The sequence below is a fragment of the Gavialis gangeticus genome, unplaced genomic scaffold (assembly GCF_001723915.1).
Source record: "Gavialis gangeticus isolate Ggan-Ray unplaced genomic scaffold, GavGan_comp1, whole genome shotgun sequence".
Classification (NCBI taxonomy): Eukaryota; Metazoa; Chordata; order Crocodylia; family Gavialidae; genus Gavialis; species Gavialis gangeticus.
The window spans coordinates 16,427,182-16,449,415 of record NW_017729008.1 but is presented as its reverse complement, the minus strand read 5'-3'; the positions used below and the strand labels follow the sequence as shown (position 1 = coordinate 16,449,415).

General features: G+C 42.6%; 1 protein-coding gene across 3 annotated transcripts in view; it reads left to right on the top strand.

Moving 5' to 3' along the window:
- The window catches only part of LHFPL3 (lipoma HMGIC fusion partner-like 3), a 538,481-nt gene that overhangs the window by 215,168 nt on the left and 301,079 nt on the right, over positions 1 to 22,234 (top strand). The window lies entirely within an intron of this gene.

Below are 22,234 nucleotides of genomic sequence, written 5' to 3'. Positions count from 1 at the left end.
TACATATGTTAGCATGCCCAACGGAGACCCGGCAACAGGGATTTTGGTGCCAAAATTGGCAACCACTATTCCCTAAAGTAAAAGGAATGATGATTGGTCAGAAATATGAAAAGTAATGTTTATTTCAATGTGATGATTGATGGAAGCCCAATTGGATGAGTGTTTGAGTGGTAGGTGCCCTGGAAATGTGATTGGATGGTAAATGTGGGGTGATTTTGCAGGTTGAAAAAGGCCTGTGCTCCATTTTGTTTGTGTGTGTGAGAGTTTGGTGTGTCTCTGAGGAGAGGGAGGCATCCACTGGTTACAGCTGCAACCTGGGGTTAGAACTCCTGGGCTCCATTCCTGGCTCTGCAGCAGTCTCACCATGTGCCTGTGTGAAGATTACTACACTGTCCATCTTCCTTCCTGTGAAGGAAAGCTAACACTGAACCCTCTGCCTTAGTAAAGTCCTTTGCTCATCCCATTCCCAGGAACTCAAAGGTGGCCCATACCGCCAGTCATCCATATAACCCAGTTCTTGCTGCTCCCGGCAGATATATCAGGAAGTAGGAGATCATCATGTTCCACAAGAGCCTCTTGGGAAGATGTAACAGGTCCCCCTGCCCAGCGCCATCTTCCCTGGTAATCTGTGCCTCACATGGTGCCCCCTTGGAGTCTTCTTTGGGGTTCTTACATCCTGCCCTCTACTCTCCTGCCATGTCTTGATGGAAGTTATTGTTGATGTTCTTGCAAGCAGGAGACTGCCTATTGTGTTTTGTATGTTAGGGGTCAGGCCCAGGTAGGCAAAAGGCCCCATCTTTCTCTAGATAGGCCTCCCCATCTAAAACCCACCAAACAGGGTTGGACTCTCAGGCTCTAGCCTTTTCTAGTGTCTTGAGCTCCAATCTGAAGCCCAGCCCCCCCAGCCGGGAGGCAAGGCTACCAGCCCCACAGCCAGGGGGGGCACAAGTTCACTCTCTCTTGGGGGGGGGGGGGGGAAATCAGAACAACCCCACCAAAGAGATATCATACCTCAGGTGTACCAGGCCTCCCCAGCCTTTTAAGATCACACCTTCAGGCCCCAGTGTCAGAGCACCCCAAGTTCTGCACCCCACAGGCTCCAGGGCCTAGATACTCTCAAAAAAGCCATGCCTTCGCTGGCCCCAGGGTCTATGCCCCCAGAAGCCATCCCCTTGCTGGCACCAGTGTCCCCACTCTGCAGTAGGCCCCAAAAATGAGGCCTCCTTCCCCAAACCACCAGTGTTATTCAATAATCAAAAGGGAAAAATAAGTGGCCCCATCTGTGCATAATAACTGCCACCAGCAAATATGATCAAGAAAAGCAGCATGTCAGCTTACATTCACAGAGTTCATGCTTCAGCTCCCCACTGTTGGCTACAGTCCTTGCTGTAGTACGGCTGCCATCTCTCCACAGTGTCTGTAATCCCCCTCTTCCTGCCTTTGGACAGTTTACCCAGCTTCTCTATGGAGCTCCCAGAAGCACTCCTTCCGCTTTGGCTGCTGCTCCCCTACTACTGCTCTGCCCAGGGTTTTTATAGTCCTACCTCTTCTGGTCAGCTGACTAGCTGGCCAGGCTCAGCATTTAACCCCTTCCTTACCACCACTCCTTGCCCAGAAAGTTCTGGCCTTAAAGGGGTGGACCTGCTTCCTGGTGACAGGGCTAGGGTTCTCCATTACAGAGCATCGCCTCCATTCTGAACTCAATTTTGAAGCAATTTTATAACACTCTGGACTTAACATCTCAACCACTTGTAGCTCCACTGCAGAAGCCAGGGTGTCAAATTTAGTGTCTCTGCCAATCCCAGTTTTGTAATATCATTTATTCCCTATCATCTGCATTCTCAGATGGATGCAGTTATCTTTACTTCCTATCCTGTCAATCAGCTGTGGTGCCACAGTTTGGCCTTCTCACATGTTGTCATGAAGCTTCACTAGCTGTATAGGAAGGCTTATAAATCCATTGAGTGAAAATTCAGGAAAGTAAGGGTAAGGAAGACATGCCCTCTAATGAATTTTGATTAAAGCACTTTTTGAGTGTTTGTGGGTTTTTTTACCTTTTCTGGTTGGTGGGTTGGGCAGATTAAGGCTAGGATATTCTGTCAACTGTGGTGAAACAGATTGGCTGGGGCATCTGGAGAGTGGGAGGCTAATGATTGGAAGTCAGGTTGGGTATTTTTGTTTGTTTTGTTTTGTATTGTATTTGCATGTAAAACATGAGTCCTTAAACCATTATTACCTTATGCTTATGTCACTGGAAGTTAAGGCACTCCTGTGGGAGATGTGGGTTTGAATCCCCTCAGGTTGAAGAGGGAATTGAATCCAGATTTCCTGTTTCATGGGTGAGTGCTTAGTGCTTTAAGCACTAAACTATTATATAAAAAGTGGTTGCACCACCTTATCCAATAGCTGTGTTCTGCAAAGAAAACAACTTCAGCTGGAGTTTATGAGCACCGTAGTCCTGTCAGCGTGTGTAAGGTGTCCTCCGAGCATGCCTAAAGAATCAGAACAGCTCCTAGAGTTTATGAGTACTCAACGTTTCCACATTAAGTTCCCAGGCATCTCAGGTTCTACTTCTGACCATTCCAGAAACCCCTCAGTCTCTACAGTGCTGGGCATCTTGGTGCGTATTTCACATCTGGGCCCTCGTGCAATCCTTGAACTAAGTGTTCCTTCCTTTCCCTACAGTGCCCGAGGGGCTTGATCCAGGAGCTGTTCTCAGAGCACACAAGAGATCCGGGATTGTACAAAGCACAGTTGCAGGAGTAGCAAGGGGGTCAGGAGATACATCCAGACTCTGAGACCCCTGGGTTCAGGTTTTGCTTTTGCCTGAAGTGAGTCAAAGCTACTTCTCCCACCTCCCAGTAATAGTAAAGGAGAGTGCTCTTACTATTAGGTTTCAGACTACTCTGAGGTTGAAGGCAGGGAGGAGAGAGGATTTCTCAGTTTCTTCTGTTTGAACTGTGCCATTTGTCATAGAATAATTAAATACACATTAGTTTAGACTAGAGAGAGCAAGTGCACCCAACAGCAAGAATGACTTAGTAGCTTAGCAGTTATAGTGGTGGATACTTAATGTCCTATACTCTTGCACTCTCTTTCACTTTCTCTCTCTGCCCAATTAATATTTGATTTTCCATCTGATGTGAAAGAGCTTCAACAGGAAATCCTCCCCACCCACAGGCATAACAGGGCAGCTCCGCACCTTGGGAAGTAGCTCTACATGGGGCAGTGCCAGCTGCTGTGCTGCTGGCAAAGGAGACAGCCAGCTGTGGTGGCAGCTGTTTTTGCATCCCTTCTCCAAAGGCAGAATCCAGGGCTGCTCCCCTGATCACCCCTTTCCTGCCTCAGCTACTAGTCACTGTTCCTACCCCACCCCCTTCGCATAAGAAGAGTCTTTAATCCAGTGACCAGCTCACTGCACTAGAAGATGTGGGTTCAAGTCCCCTTGGGCAAGGGAGGGAATTTAATTCTGGTTTCCCAAATTCTGTATAAGTGATCTGACTACTAATCTTCTGGATAAAGTGGGGGGCCTCATCCTATAGCTGTTTTTTGAAAGAAAAGGATTTGATGCCTAATTCCAGGACAGGGTTCAGGTCTGTGAATCTTGAGTGGAGGGGAGTGCCTAACTGCCAAAGGCAGGCAGGCCTTAAGACAGAAAATCTGTCTCCCTCAGCCAGGTCTCTTCACAATATATCTATCCCAGGGTGAGGGGGGCACTGAATCCAGGTATCCCGCTCTGCTGGCATGATACTATTGGGGTGAAAACATGGGAGGGCTGCCTTCCTTCTCCTCCACCACGCACTATTCATAGGTTTTTGCCCAGCTACAATTTTGGGACTTACCCACCTTACATGCATACCTGGGCAATTTGATTTTATTGTGACAATCTATCCAAGCAATATAAATCATCTGGTGACTTGACAAGTGCTGTCCCTATGCTGTGTTCCTACACATCAACACATTTATTGAATAGCGACCTTGTACAGAGTCGTAGCCGGGCAGCTCCATGTCCTGGTCTGCTGAGGTGTCAATCACAGCAACACAATCAGCTGCTGCTGCTGTTGTGGTTATTTTTGTGTCCCCCATCAACAAAGACAGTGCCGGGGACTGCTGCTTCAGTCGCCCCTCACCCCCCTATGTTACACTACTGACTTAGCGCAGGAGGGTTTAAAACAAAAACTGAATGACGTGAATTCAGAGGTCCATAAATTAATCAGGTAGCTTCTTAAATTATTCAAACATTCCATTCTTTCAATTAACCTGTAAAACATTAGTTAAAAGGCACAGAACATATGCATTGGTGTGCATTTAAATTAAAGCATGATTTTGGTTATTTATGTATTCATTTACAAGCACCTTAATACTGAAGCTTACATTTTTTCTACATTCTTTAGTGACTTTTCTTTATTGTTAATAGTTTATTTGCTAGTAATAAATACTTATTCATATGTAGGGCTCTTACACTATACTTAAACATCCTAAAGATGCAGCCAATAAATATATCAGTTTTGTGTTTTCATTGCTTGTCAGGAGATTGGATAAAATGTAGGAAACTTCTGTGTTTATTTCCTGTAGCTAAACAGTGACTTTTGCTATGCCAAAAGCTTCACTAATGAAAACAGATCAGTATGATTATTCTGGAGACTTAAGCAAAATATTGACATGTTGAAACACAATTTTTGTTCTCTTAGGCCATTACTGTGATGTCAGAGTCACAGGATAGTCATTGCTAGGCCTCCCAAGGGCGGATTTTTAAGGCAGGGGTTGATAATTTACAGCCCATGGGCCAGATCTGACCTGCCAAGTGATTTCATCCAACCTACAAAACTATGATGTCAGCAGCATTTTGGCAGCAGGAGAAAACAGTGATATTTCATCAGTGGTTAGCTTCTGTAGCAGGTTGCCCACATGTCAGTGGCAACTATGGGGAGGAATTGGGGTAGTGGCAGTGGTGGTTGGGTCAGAAACACTGGCCCATCTCAGACTGAGCTGCACTAATTTCGCCTGCCATAAAAAGGTTGCCAACTTGTATTCTAAAGGATGCCAGTCAAGCCATGGCTAGATAATGAAGCACAAGACAGCCCATGCCTTTGTCAGTATACAAGGTCTAACTGTTTGAAATAACAGAAGAAAATGCAGTTACTCCTGTTGATTCCTGCAAACACTCATGTCCAAAGGATGTGGATACATTAGATGTGTGTGCATATAAGGACTTCAATATTATTGTCTTCTGGGCCCGTGGTTTTAGAATCAGACAAACATACCTCTGGTAGATTCTCTCCCAATAAGTATACCATTAGGATGGTACAGTTGTTAATAAAACCAGAAAAGGAACTTTACACTGGGCAGCAAACATACTGGCTGCAACGTGACTTGTAGGTGTAGGTTCTAGGGAAATTTTTACACATGCAGGTGCCGCAGCATCAGGCACTTTGAAAAGCGCCCGGCGCTGCGATACATACAGTTGTATAAGCGGAGAAATGCGCATCAGTGCTGAGAAAATGGCGGTGGTGTGCTTTTGAACTCAAACACACAGAAGGGTCTTTAGTTCAAAACCTCGCCGCTGTCATGTTCTGTGTGCTGATGTGCGTTTCACCACTTATAGCACTGCGCATGATGCAGCACGGTGCGTGTCAGCTCTCATGCAGAGCAGACTCTATTAAACAAGTCTGCTTTGAAGCAGTGAATCTCCAGTGCATTGTGGGACCAAAAAGTATGTGTATAAATGCCCTAGAAGTGGTAATATCACATTTGTAATCACACCAATACAATGAAATGCGGGGAAAAAGGGAAAGTTTGGCTCTCATTAAAAAGCTACCTGCTTCCTATGTAGAATGGAGCACTAAGAGCTATGAACAACAGCTTGTTAGGACTAAAGCTCATGAGATGGGTCAGTCTGCCGCTGTGTGAGGGTGTATTATCAGACAGGTGGAAGGTAATCCTTCTTTGTTTGACCTTTTTGTCCTAGTCTGAAGCACACAGGTCTGTGATATCAAAGTTAACCCAAGATCCAGGGCCCAAAGAAGTGAAGTCCTTGGACGCAGATGCACAGAACAGGAAAATGCTGGATCAAACTCCCTCTCCTGAATTTGAATGCAGACAATCTGCTTGATTTCCCTTCAAGTGGAACCAAGGTGAATCATTATTCATCTGCATCAACATAATGGAACCAGCTTTGTTTATACGTAGAATGAGGTCTGAATCCAGACATGCCTCTGTGCTCTCCAGGTTTTTTTTGAGGGAATTGGAATTGAGGGATACCTGTAGGATTTTGTGCAAGAAGTTAGCAAGGACTTCAGGTATGTCTTTGGGTCTAATCAGGCCTCAGTGTTTCCCTGGATGTTTGCTCCCCACACAACTGATTTGAGTGTTTTCCTTTGTCTATGCCTAACAATTAATTTGTATCCATGTATTATCTTCACTACCTTTTGCAGTGGAGCCTGACAAGTTTCTGCAATTCATAGGGCAAGGTCTTGAAAGCTGAGTAACTTGTCTAATTTTAAAGTGACTCATGGATGAAGTTAATTTGTTAACTAATGCTCACTTGTGTCTGGCAGCACATGGTGCAACATAGCAAATGTTGTCCAAGAAAAATGCTTGTTTCATTTTCCTAGCTTCTGCTCTCTCAGAAGCTACCTGTGTCTCCTTTGCATTCAAACCCACTTAAAACTCCTTAGATACTTTAGCTGAAATTGCTTCCACTTGCAGGAAGATTAGGGAGATTTTTTAGTTTTAGGAACCTGGTTTGTTTTCCACCCCCAGCTTGCCATCAGTTTCTAAAGAGGTTTTTGTTGCTGTTGTTGTTTTGTTTGGGGGTTTTTTGTTATCATGATTACATCCTTTAAGTATATTTTAGCTTGGTTTTCTGGCTCTCTGAAAAGTAATCACAAAATACCTTAAGAAATGTTGTGGGTTGTATTATATTATCATTGCCCAGTCCAATAATGTACATATTATTGACACATTTTTAATGTCAGGTCTTGCTCATCTATCTTCCATTACAAAAGGCCATCTGTTTTTCATTCTTCCCAATTCAGATTTCTAAAATTACATGAAAATAGTGCTGTAATAGCAGTCAGTCAGTCAGGCTAGGGACAGAAGTTACACATAAACTAGTTTAAGAGATCAGAAACTGGTTTAAACCTGTAACAGAACAGAGGTTCAGTGCACATAAACCAGTTTCAAAATGTCTGAAGCTGATTTAAGATAAACCTGATTGAATGTAGTATCAGACTTAACTGATTTGGGTCAAACTGGTTTATGCAACTTCTATCCCAGCCCCCTTCTGGTTTAATTTAAATCAGAGTTCCCCAGCATCCCAGCATGCTTTTCAGCCCTGGGCTGGGCTGTCTGCTCTCCTCCCTAGCCGGAGCACTATCACTGCTCTGGCTGGCTGAAAAGGGGTGGTGGGGGGGACTACAGGCACAGCAGCACCTTTCTGGTTTCCCCCTGCCCACCCCTCCTGCTGCTCACTGCTCAAGCAGGGATCCTCCCTCCCCTCTCCCACAGCATGGACCCCAGGGTACAGACCTTAGCCAGCACCTGCTCACCATCATGCCACCCCCATGCTAGCTAATGCTCAGAGGTGTCTGTCTGTGTGTGTCTCTAATTTCACTGAGAAAAAGGCAGACAGATCAGTGTCCGCTTAGGTCTTTCTGGAGCTAATCGGCAGGTAAGCTGGTAATGTTCCTCTGTTCCTTCCTTGGAAAAAGCTGTTTAAGAAGAGCCTGAACTAATGAGACAGACTTTTGTTTTCTTGATGGACTGATAAACTTTGTGTTGTCAGCTCCCTGCTGGCTCCCATGCCTGTCAGTCTGCTGCAGACAGTATGAAGAAGCAGGGAGAGGGAGATTGAAAAGCTAAGTATCATCAATAGATGCATGAAGTCCACACAAACATTCCTCCTTCCCCCCACCTCCCATTGCCTCAGAGTGTTAGCCAGAAGCCAGGGTCTGGCAACACTTCCTACCCCTTGAGCAGTGAGCCAAGAAAAGCTTGGCAAGGGCTACTTTCCCTTCCCCCTCCAGACACACCCTGGCTGGGGACTGTGCAGGCCTCGGTGGGGGCTTAAACCCCTCCCTAATCAGAGTGTTCTGCCGGGGCCTGGCCACACCCCCCTTAGTTCAGCACTGTAGAAGGGAAGGGAGGGCTGCTCTGGTGCCCCTCAGTCTAGCCTGAGCCACTGCAGGAATGTGCCTGCATTTCCTGAATCAAAAGTGAATGTCTGTCCACTTGCAAATTGATTCAAACTCTGCATGTTAGACTAACCTGCAAAGATTGAAACAATTCAGGCTTGGGCTTTTTGAATGTCTGTCCCTAGCCTCAGACAGCATGTATGTAATTTCCAAGGCATGCAGTAGCATCATCAATGGCCACATGCAGGTTCTGTAGTCTACCACAGAACTTAGTCAGCGGGCAGTCTTTGACAATATACAACATGGTGTGTATTTTGCCACAGCTACATACTGGGTTGTCACAAACCCTCTAGCGGTGGAGGCTGGCCGCATACAGACCTTGCCCTGTCTGGACCCTATTTAGCAAGGCCCACTAACAGTGTGTAATATCAGTAATTCATACAGACAATATAATAAAGTAACAATTCTCCAATGAGACATTTTTAAGGGAGAGATTAATTTATGGTGGGTACAAAGAGCCTCAGTGGAATTAGAAACTATATTTTGTAAACAGCATTGTGTGGTAACAGGAGTGAATCTGATGTATGATTAATTTATGTAATATACATTCAAGTAATCTAGTAACAAGTGCTTTAGAAGTGCATATAACAACACCAGCCGTATAGAAAGATCTCTGTTCTGATTTATTATAGAGGAGGGCAACAACAAAAACCTGAGTGTTGCCTCTTAGGAGACAATGGCCTCTGACTTGCATAAATCTGAAATCCCCTGACACTCTTTCAGGCCACCCTATATTTTCCATTGGACTTCCCAATGTCTTTATTAAGAATTTTTTTTTCTCTCTTGTACAGTTGTCGTTTTTCTTACTATTCCTAATATGAAATGTTACATAATGTATATTGCACTGTGTGTTTTCCTGTTTCATTTTGAACTTCTTACGTTTGCTTTCACTCTCATTTTCAAAGAAGTCCATTGTTTCACTGTCATTCTGATGTCATTGCAGCTGAAATCCATTGAAAATGGAATACGTATATGCATTTGAGCTGGCAGAAAGCAGAATGATTGGCAATGGAAATAAGAGATTATTGTGTCAGATCTTGAATTAATAAGTCAGATCTTATGAATACCATCCTAGGCTATGTAAGAAAATTCAAGACCATCAAGTTTCTGTTTGAGCTATTTATTAATAGGGAATTCCACAAAATACCATGAAGTATATGATTTAAAAAAAATTAGAAATGTCAAACAATATTGTAACATCAAACAATATTGCAATTGTAATTCCTCATCTGCAGGAGGAACCAGGGGGCAGTCTATAGAGCTATGCTGACTGTTAATTTGAACTGCAGCTCCCAGAAACCACCAGACGCTGGGAGGCAAGGGAAAAAGGAAGAGGTTGGAGAAAGGGGAAGAAAGGGGAAAATTACACACATTGCATTCACATTACAATATTAATGCTTAATTATGGGTAGAGTTGTTCACTCTGAAAAAAGCTTCATTTATATATTTTCTGTGGAACCATACTTAAGTACGATGCACTGGTATTCATCAAATACATCCATTCCTTAATCGTGGGTATCTGGACAGTGTGAGATTCCAGAACACGGTTATAGAATCATAGAGGTCTGAGAGGGACCTCAAAATCACCCAATCCTTTTCTCTGTACTAAGGCAGAATGCTTATGAACCTGGAAATGTTCACAAAATTATTCAAAAATGATCATTCACTAAAAAAATTAATACCTGAAATTGGTTATTGGACACATTTTTAGATAAAAGAATCATAAAACACCATCATTCAGTCAAGAAGAAAAATAACACAATACAAATAACAGAGAGCAGGTAGCATTTTAAACCATTTATTTATGAATAATCCACAGTCTGATAATTGTCTATTGTGGATGCTTAGAGTCTGAGCAGAAGAATCACATGACAGAGATTATAAAAGGACAAGATCTACTTTTAGTGAATGCTCCAGAACAAGAAGGCAAGACTCAGTGGATGGAAAAGGAAGTGTGGGGATCAAAAGAATGTATTTGGGACTCATGGCAGTCTGGATCCCAAAGAATGCTTAAGAGTAGTGAAGAAACTGAAAAGGTTGGCTTTTATTTTCCTTATCTCTGTGCATCTCTCATGATTTTTCCACGAACCTGGCTTGGAAGTTCTTTCGCAAGAATGTCTGTGCATTCTCCGCTTTGGCCATCACATGTCCCTGAAAAGCTAAACTGCAAACTGGAGCACTGAGGAGGCTGAGGCTCTTGGGAGTATGCACTTTTCCCTGTTGGGGTGACTTGGGAGAATACAGCATTGGCCCTGGAGCCCTGGGCAGCCTGAGTAGCAACACTTCTAGGAAATGGGACTACAGAGTGAGAGTCTCTGCATGGAAAGTATGCTCATGAAACCAGAGCTGGAGCTGGACTGGAGCACAGTCCAAACAGTGCCTAGGAAACATGCATTAGGCAAACCATGATATGACAAGGAATCTGTATTGGTTTGGTTGGTATACTGTTTAAATAAAGAAGGGAGTGCAGTCACACTACTAATTTTTCAGTGAATAATTCAGTCATTTCTACCCACAAGAAGGAATTTTGTGACTACATTGCTCAGTCAGTGAGTTGAGGAGCAGAGATGCCATCACAGAATGGTCTTTGAACCCACAATTAGTAATAAGTAGAGAAAATATTAATGAAAGGTTAAGGTTAACAGGGGAAGCCTATAGAGGGAAGATCTAGGTAGGGGAGGGGCAAGCAGGGAAATGCACGTAATTGTTATCTACAGGGAAACAGAAGGGGAGAGAGAAGAAAAGTTGACAGTTCAAACTATTGTATTCCCCCTAGCCACTTTTCTCATCTAATTTCTGTTGTAAAAACTACTAATTTTTGTTTATAACAGTAAAAGTAAGCTAAAAGTAGCTGTCAGACTTTATTTATAGTAAGTGATAGAAGAAACAGTTGGGGTTTCATCATTTTTTCTTCTCTGGTTCATGACAAGGTACTTCAGTGTATGGAGCCCAAACTTACATTCACTTTTTTTTGTCACCATATGGAGCTTTATTTCTAATTAGCTCTCCACTTTTGCACCTGGGTCTGTTTGGAGATGATCATTTTCCATATATTTCTACCACTAAATTTTGAATGATGTGTCCTCCAGATGAATTAGCTTGCTCCCAGATGGCTGTAGGAATTTCTTTTTCTTGCATGGAAATATATTTGGATTCAGCTGATCTTTTTTGCTTGCTTGCTTGCTTTTTAATTGAAATATGAAAACAGCTGTTAGTATTTTATGTTTGAAAAGACCTATGGATAAGAAATAGCAGAGTAATTCCAGGATGGCCTGTCCTTGCTAGGGCAGGGGCTGTCTGAGTCATTTCTGGCAAATGGCTTATTTTTTCGTTCCTCTATGTTTATATCCTTAAGATGAAGAGAATTCTTACCTACCTGAGTGGGATGCTGAGACTAAGTAAATGATGGCAAAGTATGCAGTGTGTGTATCGAGATTATACCCTGTAAATGGTACATGCTCATAGCTTGGGCCCATACTGTTGAATAACTCTATTGGGACCATCTTGGAAAATGCACTCTGGAATGCAGAAGTAGAATGTATACAGTCTTCCTCTTCAATTAAAAGCCAAGCTGACCTATTTAAGAAATTGAGCATATTTCTATAAATTAATTTATTTAGCTATACCTAAACATTTGAGTTACTAATAGGCAGTTAATTGGTTCCATGAATGAAAGAAATCACTCAAGCTGCCTTTTGAGTTGCTTACACAAAAATGTAACTAATGGTAGAACTGGAACTGTTTGTAGTGGCTAAATAGAAAGTTCACAGAAAGCTCTGAACATGACTGAACTTTTATCTTCAAAGCAGTCTGTGTAGGTCCCATTTACTTGAATGGGTTACAGCATACTACACTGTACTTAGAAAAGGGCAAACCTGGCTCTGTTTAGAGAATATCGTTTCTCCCATATATTTCTCCCATTAATGGAACCCCTTGTTTAGCTACTCCAGTAAAACCTCAATAGTAGCTTCTACAAGCACTTAAACTGGGACAAAACCACTGCAATAAGCAATCTAATTTTTGAGGGAGCTTAATTTTGGAAGATAAATTAGTCCCTGTACACTAAAGGCTAAGGGACAAATAATGCCCTTGGGTAAGCTTGCCTGGCTCTCATGGATTTACAGCTGATCAAAGCAAATATGAGAAATGGATTTTGGCTTTAATTTTTCCCCAAATTCTGTGGAAAATGGTATAAATAGCAGTATCTTGGCATTTTTTCTCCCTGCCTGTTTCACAGGAAAATTAATGTCCACATTATTTCATACACCCCGAATAGCAGTCTCAGGAAGGAGGGCAAGAATGGACTAACCAGCACAGAGGAGGAACTCCCCTCTCAGACAACAAAGTCCATTGTTCTTGCTGCGCAGGGCAGCTGTGTTTCCACAGCTTTGGCTGGTTTAGTATAAATGATTCAGGCAAGGGGCTTTCTCCCCACATCTGCTTCCTGTGTAAAATCAGTCTACAGTCTATCACGAATAACTTTTCTTGTTAAGCCTGTGCTGTTTGTTGTCCAGATCCCCTTCCATTACTCCTACTTATGTCTCTTTAACTTACTTAAAGAATTCCACTCCCAGTATGGAATATGGCAACATTCAAATATTTGTAGATGGGTAAAACCTTAGGGTTTTTATTCACATGCTTCAGGATTGGGGGACCTTTCAGAGCTGCTCTAATTAAAGCATCTGGAGCATCACATGTATCAGCATCCCCGTGCTGAAAAATGGCAGCAAGGGCACCTTAACTAAAGCTTGTCGAACAAGCTTTAGTTAAAGTGCCCCTGCCACCATTTTTCATTGTGGTGGATACTGATACATGTGACACTGGAGTCTACTGGAACACGGTAGTTACCATGCTCCGGCAGACTCAATTAATTGAATCAGCTCTGACACGCTGTAATTGCAGTGTGTTGGAGTAGCCTTGCTGCACGTGTATAAGTGCCCTGAGATTTGTGCTCCTTCCAATCATGGTTGAGCAAGCAGATAATCATGGAGGGCTTTTAGTCATCTTTCAGAACTCTGGGTTTCTTGTTTCTGGATTACCTCTAGCATTTTTTGAGAGGGGGGATGGGGAGTGGAGAGGAGGAACAGCACAAATCAACAGAAGAAATCAGAATTCACAACCACTGTGCACAAGATCCTGTGTTGGTGCATTAGCATTGCTTCCCTGATTTCATTGGGTCTGTGCCAGTACACACAAGGTGAGGAAGTGTCTCTACATGCTTTTCTGGATAGCTGGAGTAGAGCAGAGAGATGAAGAGCAGTGGGAAGAAGCAGGCAGCATAGTGGCAGAACTAGTCAACATAAGTGACTAGTGATTTTTTGGGTGGCCCAACTTGAGGCACAGAGAAGAGACACTGTTCAGAAAACAGGTGTTTAGGAAGCATAGCTGAGAACAGGGGTGTCAAACATGTGACCAGCAGGCTGCATCTGGCCTGCGGAGGTGGATTATCTGACTTTCCAAGCTTCCCATGGACTGAATGACACACCTCTTTAAACCAGATTTGGTACATGGGGCTTGTTGCTGCAATAAGCAGAGCTGCTACATCAGTTCAGCCCCAAAATTCAGTGAATTAATAAAGCTGCTGTCATTTGCATCTCCCCATCCTCACCTCTTTAACTGCCCTTGAATTTGGGGTTTGCCCCTGAATTTGGGGTCACTATTGGTAACTAAAATCAATGGCAGGGGAAAAGGGGATACAAATGGGTTCCAGAGCTGCACTGATACAGCAGCTCTGTCAGCTGTGGTGTTTAATGCTGCTGCTGCCATTGTTCACAAATCATCCAGTCTGCAAAATGCCCTGGTCTAGATCCAACCTGCGGGGCTAAATTATTTTACACCCCTGACTAAAAGATTAAGTCCCTCTCTTAGCCTTCTCAGGCTGGCAACCACTGATCCTTCATCTAAATCCCAGCCATCCTTCTTGTGGTAATTGTAACCTTGCCTTTGCATATGCATGAACATCTAGCACTAACATGGCTAAAACCAGTACCCCTGAAACATGTAAGATAACACAGTTAGCTGCTTTTGAAATGAAAACGTCATAATTTTTACAAAAAAGAAGAAAAAATCCAACATCCAGAGACCTGGAGAATTCTACCCTTGCTCCAGCCTTCTGTATGAGCTAAATGTGCATACCTGGAAAACAAGCTCCACGCAACAGAACTGCCTCGGCCAGGAGATACATTTCATCAGCCTCTCTCCTGTGCAGTAGAAAACATCTTACCAAGAAGCAAGACTAAATTCAACACCCTGCTTGCCATCAGACACGTTGGAGGTAAACAGACTGCTCCATCTGTTATTTGAGCCTAATTTGCATAAAATGAACTTTTTACCCAGGGGAGCCTATAACATCTTTCTATTCTCCTGTGCAGTATGAAGTTTCATTTCTACCTAGGGGAAATGTTACAATCTGTGCATTCTCCTTTGCCTGAGGAAAGGCGTGTGAGCCCGAAAGCTCGCACATAAAAAATATATATTTTGCAACTATTTAGTTGGTCTAATAAAAGATATCACCTCTACCAAAAGTTCTGAATACATTTAGCACTGACTCTCCTTTCCCCTCAATATCACAGTACAGGTTTGTATCTGATTAGCAATCCCCTATCATGCTGTCTCTTCCAGCATTGCTGCTTGATAAAGTATCTTTTCCGTGACTGCATTGTTTATATCCAGGATTATTTCTTCCTGTGTGGAACAGCTTGCAGTTTTTCCCCAGGTTGATATACATCTTGGCTGTAGGTAGCAAATAGCAGAAATAGAATTTCTACTCTGTATTTTCAGAGTATCAGTCCTTCTTCTACTACTTTCTCATCCATATGTCAGCTGCTGTTACTGCATTAAAGAACGTCAATCCCTACTTTTGAATATACTGTACCCAGCAGTAGATGATTGAGGATTTTCCACCTGGATGAGCACATGTGAAGTGCTAAATGAGTGACAATGGATTTTCATATGAGAAAACAGCACGATCTATCAGTTACCAGCTGTCCTCTGGCTTGAGTGGAATCCTCTCTCTACCATTGATTTTTGAGGCGTGATTGTGCAATATTGGGGATTAATTCTTTCTTCAGGCCCACAGAACATTTAATAAAGGCATTTCAGTGGCAAAACAGTCAATCACCACACAAGAAGCATGTAACATAACTAATGCCTATGTGAACTGATCCTCATGTTATGCCATCGTAATTGTGGGGTGTGCCAGATAACTTCTTAGTTCTTCTCATGCATAAGTAATAGCCCTTGAAGATGGATCTTTTGTCAGCTATCAATATAGGTGTCTGCAGCAGGACAATGTTCTGCTGAATACCTCTAATGATAAATTGACTAATAAGGTAAGCAAGCAAACCATTATGTTGTGCCAAAGTATTATACTGGGCCCATATCCCAGGAAGTGCTGAAGCACTCTACGGAAGGAACTACCAGTGTTTTGGAACTTCCTGAAGGTTATTGTCATTATTACTTGTGGAGTGGAGCTTGTTTTCCTGGGTTCCCCAGGGCTCGGTCCTCAGGCCAGCACTGTTCAATATCTTCATCGGCGATTTGGATGAGGGGGTGAAAAGCATCTTGTTCAAGTTCGCAGATGACACCAAGATGTGGGGAGAAGTGAGCACGCTAGAAGAGAGGGACAGGCTGCAACTAGATCTCAACAGGTTACAGAGGTGGGCAGATGAGAATAGGATGGGTTTCAATACTGGCAAGTGCAAGGTGTTGCACCTGGGGAGGAAGAACCAGCAGCATACCTACAGGCTGGGGAACTCCCTTCTTCAGGCAGAGAAGGATCTTGGAGTCACTATTGATTCCGCCAATGTGGGGACGCAGTCAGGAAGGCTAACTGCACTTTATCATGCATCCATAGATGCAACATGAGCAGGTCCAGGGAGGTGGTCCTCCCCCTCTACGTGACACTGGTCAGGCCGCAGTTGGACTACTGCGTCCAGTTCTGGGCACCGCACTTCAGGGGAGATGTGGACAGCATCAAGAGGGTCCAGAGGAGGGCCACTCGCATGATTGGGGGGCAGCAGAGCAGGCCCTACGAGGAGAGGCTGCGGGACCTGAACCTGTTCAGCCTCCACAAGTGAAGGCTGAGGGGGAATCTGGTGGCCACCTATAAACTTGCCAAGGGGGACCAGCTAGCAATGGGAGAGTCCCTGTTCCCCCAAGCACTACCGGGGGTAACTAGGAATAACGGCCACAAGTTGACTGAGAGTAGGTTCAGGCTGGACATTAGAAGGCACTACCTCACATTCAGGGTGGCTAGGAGCTGAAACCAACTTTCAAGGGAAGTGCTGCTCGCCCCTACCCTGGGGGTATTCAAAAGGAGGCTAGACAGCCACCTAGCTGGGGTCATTTGACCCCAGCATCCTTTCCTGCCCATGGCAGGGGGTTGGACTAGATGATCTGCTTAGGTCCCTTCCAACCCTACCAAGTATGAAACTATGAAACTTGGTTCAGTAGTGCCCACTGAATGCTAAGCACCATTCAAATACAAAACTAAGGTTGCTCATCTAGCCCTAAGGAACTTGCAGTGTTAAAGTAGAGATGAAGAGGAAAGGAATTGAGTCCTACTAAGTGTTTGTTCAATGTCTCACACTTGTAATCTATGTTGGGCCTCTAGCTGCTACTGTGGCATAAATGATATTCTTTTCAGTAATAACTGTTAACACTTGTGTAGCACTTCTGCTCTTCAAAGCATATAACAACGTAACTGCAGTTCAACCTATTCACATAGGCCGTGAAAGCAGATTTTGGGAGGAAGGAAAGTAATAGAGGTCTCTAATGGCAGCCCACAAACCAGCCTCCTGGAGAAGTGGCTCTGAGTAGGTTGGAAAAAATCTTCCTATTAAGTTTTTGTTGTTGTTCTAAATATGATTGTCTTCCTTATTGTGTGCTCTGACCATTGCACTGAACTAGGAAGTCTTCAAGTTGATTTCTCACAATAGCTGGATGTTTCCGTTTGAAATAAAATAGTTAATGTTGATATTTAAATTGCCATAACTAGGCTTCTGAGTCAATACATCATGTAAATTATAGTTAAGAACAGTTCATCTTAACAGTATTGTGTTTCAAGCAGTCTGTGTGTTCAGGCAGATATCACTGTTGTTGGTCATCTTTGGCTCACATTTTGAAGACTCTCTTTATAACTGCAATCTCTAGGAATTTAGAGGGGTGTTTTAAATGAGAGTTTTGATTTTGAAATATGGGTTTATATCCACTACCAAGAAAATGCCAATTCAATCTCTGCTTCATTCCTATACAAGTGGAAAGGAAATTTTTACCTGGGAAGACCCATATCATTTTCCCACTTTATGCTCAGCCTGGAGCAATGAGGATGGCAGTGAAATGACTGCAGCAGATGGCTGAAAAATTCCTATTACTTTCATAATGGTAGTGCTTTTTTCTGATAGTTAACAGAACATTTGTACTACTCCCAGCTTTCCTGCACAACTGGCATCCATTGGAGGATGACTCCATCCAGGTTCATATAGCTTCTTTCTAGTGTGTAAATATTCTGACTGGGAGTCCAGCTCTTTTCTTTTACAGTATAAGTGAGGATAGGTTCACACAGGCCTCATAGAGCACGTATGCCTCCAACTCATCCATCCTCCAGCAACCAAGTCCCATTACATTGAACCCTTTCATGGAAACCTTGCAGGGCAGGAGGAAAGTATTTTGTATGATGCCAATGTTCACTTTCAGTATGTCCCTTATCAGTTTTGCTCTCTTACACCCAGTTTAGTGGAAGGGATCACATAGCCTACTCCAAGCTCTAAATACTCCCTCCTCTAGCCTCTAAATTTGAGCCTTTATTACTTATCATCAAATTTTAATGAATATTGTTCTCTGCTATAATTCTACTATTGAACTAACAGATGCAAGAAAAAAAGCTCAATGCTAATAGTGTAATAAAGCATGCTCATTGAGAGACTACACTGGGATTTTCCATTAGAGAATATCATTTGAAATTGTTTGCGCTGGGATGTCAATATTAAATGTTAATACTCAATAACACTATTCATTATATTCTATCCCATAATCATCCCCAAGCACTCTTTATTTAAACATCATAGCTTCTGATAAAAATGACACCATTCATTGAAAACTGCAATAACATGCCTCTTTGGTCTCCAGTAAGTTTTGAAGTTAGGTGAAGTCTTTACACGTTGACTATTTTGGCAGGCTATATTGTTCTACAATTTATCAGTTGATAACTTTTGTTGCCTCAGAGTCATTGTGTTTTCCCAAGTGAAGAACCTTTGGCTGTGCTCTGGAAATATATGCGTTCCACAAAAATGAAAAGTTATTAAATCAGTACTGCAGGGGAATGCAGTGGAATGATCTGTTTGTAATTCTGGGAAAAACAATTTAGAGCACTGTTTTTAAAGCTTAACGAAATTACTTAAAATCTTTCACAGAAACAACCAACCTTTTTTATCTGGTCTCCAAGGATTTCATTTATCTTTCTGATCTAGTTGCTGCAAAATACTGATAATGCAGAAATTCCATGAGGCGTTAAATCTCCATCTACCAGTGGCTTGCAGAATTAATCAAATTACCTTTTAAAGTTAATGCAGTCGGTGAGAAGAGTTTAATGATATTCAAAACCTTCATGGTAATAATTACAGATGAAGAGGGTCAGTCAGTTGAGAATTAATGCAAAAAGTGCATAGAATGATAATCTGAATTAATGTATCAGACTATGCATAAAGCATTTGGAAAGTGAGCCATGAAAATAAAATTCATTCAGTTCCATTGGTTTGGGTGAAATAAACTAAAGTTTGTTAGGCTCTACAAAAAAGGATGAATATAAGGATTGAACTCTATTAAGCAGAAGAAGAGGAGGGTTTACTGTGGGTGAAAGGAGGTGGACAAAAGAAGAAGAGAAAGATATCAGGAAGATTGCTAGGGAATGTCCCTCAAAGTTTTAACTGTCTGAATCTCTAATGTGACTTGGAAGATAGAAATTCTAACGCACTCACACGTTTTTACTTGCCCAAATGTTTTCTTACTTTGTTCTTTACTGATATATAATATTGTGTAATTTTTTTCATAGTTTTAAAGATATGGGATGGTGAATGAGTCAGCCATGTTTTAGCACAAACTTTCACTTTTCATATGTCCAAACAGTGAAACAATCCTGAAACAGCTTTTTTTCTTAAAGCTACAAAATATTCTCCCATTTCATTTCCAGTTATGGAGATTCTGGCTATTTTAAAGTCTTGCTCTTTTTTATTTCACAGAAGGATCAGAGGAGAACAAAAAGCAAAACTTGTGCTGGGCTGAGTGCTGTTCTCAATGTTTTTGGCATTCTGAAAATCCAGTGATTTTGGTGACTAGAACTGGGGAATGCCATTGACCAGGATCTTCAAATGTGATGTGTAATCTGAGGTACCTCAGGTCCAACTAGACCATCATAAAGTGGCTCATGTTTTACAGTTGTTCAGCACTTGATGATAACTAGGTCCCTATTTTAACTTGAGCACCAAAATCTGAGGCATTCAAAATCACTAGTTATTTTTTAAAATCTTGACCTAGAGAAATAGTTGAATCCCCTAAAAAAATCAGTCAACTGCACACATTCATTTCTCAGTTTTCATTTTGTTGTATGTATGCAACTATTCCTTTTTCTGTTCTTTTCCTCTGAGAATAACTTTTGTCAGTTGTTGTCTTTTACACACTATTAAATCAGTTCAGGCATCATATTGTAAATGTTCATAAAAATTGAGGCACTGTTGCTTTTATGGTTAATTGCAGATTGAACTTTCCATGTGTTGTTTTCACATTTCAAGCTTCACTGCAGATCAGCCATTCAAATTCTTATTTCACATGTGTGAAGGGATTATCAGATATGCCAACTGAACCCCCCCATAGAGAGCCTGTTTATATAGCAGTGTGATTATGCAATTGGACCACGAGGATGTGAATTATACTTATGCACAAATATACACTGTGCCATTTAGATTAGTGATACTCAACTTGTAATAACCACAGAGTCAGTTCAACATCAAATGGACTTTCAGGGACATAGGATTCTCATACTCAGATATTTCACTGGAAACTTTATGATGCTGCATCAATTTATGATGACACTGTTAGTGTGAAAAAATGTCTTCACAAGAGGATGCATTCCTATCATCCTACCTCTTTTGGAGCCCTCTCTTTACATGCATTGTTTCTCATCATCCCACTGTAAGTGCTGGATGGGAGAGACATTCCACTTGTACTTTGTAGGGGGGACGCCAGCAGCTTCCTTCATATCCTCTCCGGATATCAAGCTGTGGCCACATTTTCTCATTACAGTTCTCTCACCCTTCCAATGCAGGTGAGGTAAGATTGCAAACGTTCCCTGAAAGATACAAAAGTACTGATATAAAGAGCCTTACAGCTACAGAGTTACAGTTTGAATGTAACTGGTTTCAGAGGGTTCCAGGAACATGTTGAACTTCAGAAGTAAACATTAGAAGATGGGACCCTGTGATTGAACTGGTTTGTAACCAGACAGATATCTCCTCTGGACTGAAAAAATTCAGGCACATGGCTGCAGTGGCTCAAGCTAGAAACCAGGGGTGCTAGAGCAACCCTCCCTTCCCTTCCACAGTGCTCAGGGAGCATGACCAGGCCCCAGCGGGATACTCTGATTAGGGAGGTATTCCCCACACTTGAAAACAGAGTATTTATCAGCTCTGTTATCAGCATTTAGCACCCCATTGGAAAACAAAGCCTCTCTCATTAGTTCAGGCTCTTCTTGAACAACTTTTTTGAAAGAAGGAGTGGAAGGACATTAGCAGCTGACCTGTTGATTGGCTCCAAAAAGCCTTACCTAGACACTGACCTTTGTCCTATCTGCATTACAAAGACACCGCTCAGCATTAGCTAGCATACCACATGCTGGCTACCACCCGTGTTGTGGGAGAGAGGAGGGATGGATTCCTGCTTGAGCAGCAAGCAGTAAGGTGGGGTGGGGCAGGGGAAGCCAAGTAGATGCTGCTGTGTCTGCAAGTCTCTGCTGGAGCTCCAGCTAGGGAGCAGAGGGGAGGGGCCAGCCAGGCTGAGCCCAGAGAGCATGCCAGAATGCTGAGGGATTCTGATTTAACTTAAACCAGGAAGCAGTCTGGAACAGACATTGCATAAACCAGTTTGACCCAATCAATCAAGTCTGATACGACATTCAACCAGGTTTATCTCAAACTGGTTTCAGCTGTTTTCAAACTGGTTTATGTGCATTCACTGCCTGTTCTGTTACAGGTTTAAACCAGCTGTTGATCACCTAAACCAGGTTATGCGTAATGTCTCTCCCTAGCCCAGATATAAGAAACACCTGTTAATTACAACTCATATTTTTCATTCAGATTAGAATAAAACTTTGCACTCTGTAGTTTTGATGTACATATTTTTGTTTCCATATTTATTGTTACAGAATTTTAGGTTAATTAGTTTGGCTGTGTTAGATTTAGAAGACTGACAAAAAGTATGTAGAATTCCTGTGGTGTCAAGGTTTTTCTCAAGGGCTGAAAAGCAAAAACGATGAAACTTTAAAATGTTGAGTTAATCCCTTAGTGCTACTGACATTTACAAAAGGAAAAATGTGTAAGGACCCTTGAAAATACTGTGACTACTGAACACATTTTTATAGTTTCATAGTAGGTAGGGTCAAAAGGGACCTGAGCAAATCATCAAGTCTGACCCCCTGCCATGGGCAGGAAAGAAGGCTGGGGTCAAATGACCCCGGCTATGTGATTGTCTAGCCTCCTTTTGAAGACCCCCAGAGTAGGTGCCAGCACCACTTCCCTTGGAAGTTGGTTCCAGATCCTAGCCACCCTGTCTGTGAAGTAGTGCTTCCTGATATCCAGCCTGAACCTCCTCTCAGTCAACTTATGGCCGTTATTCCTAGTTACTCTTGGTAGTGCTTGGGGGAACAGGGTCTCTTCCATTCCCTGCTGGTCCTCCTTAGTAAGTTTATAGGTAGCCACCAGATCCCCTCTCAGCCTTCTCTTGTGGTGGCTGAACAGGTTCAGGTCCCGTAGCCTCCCTTCATAGGGCCT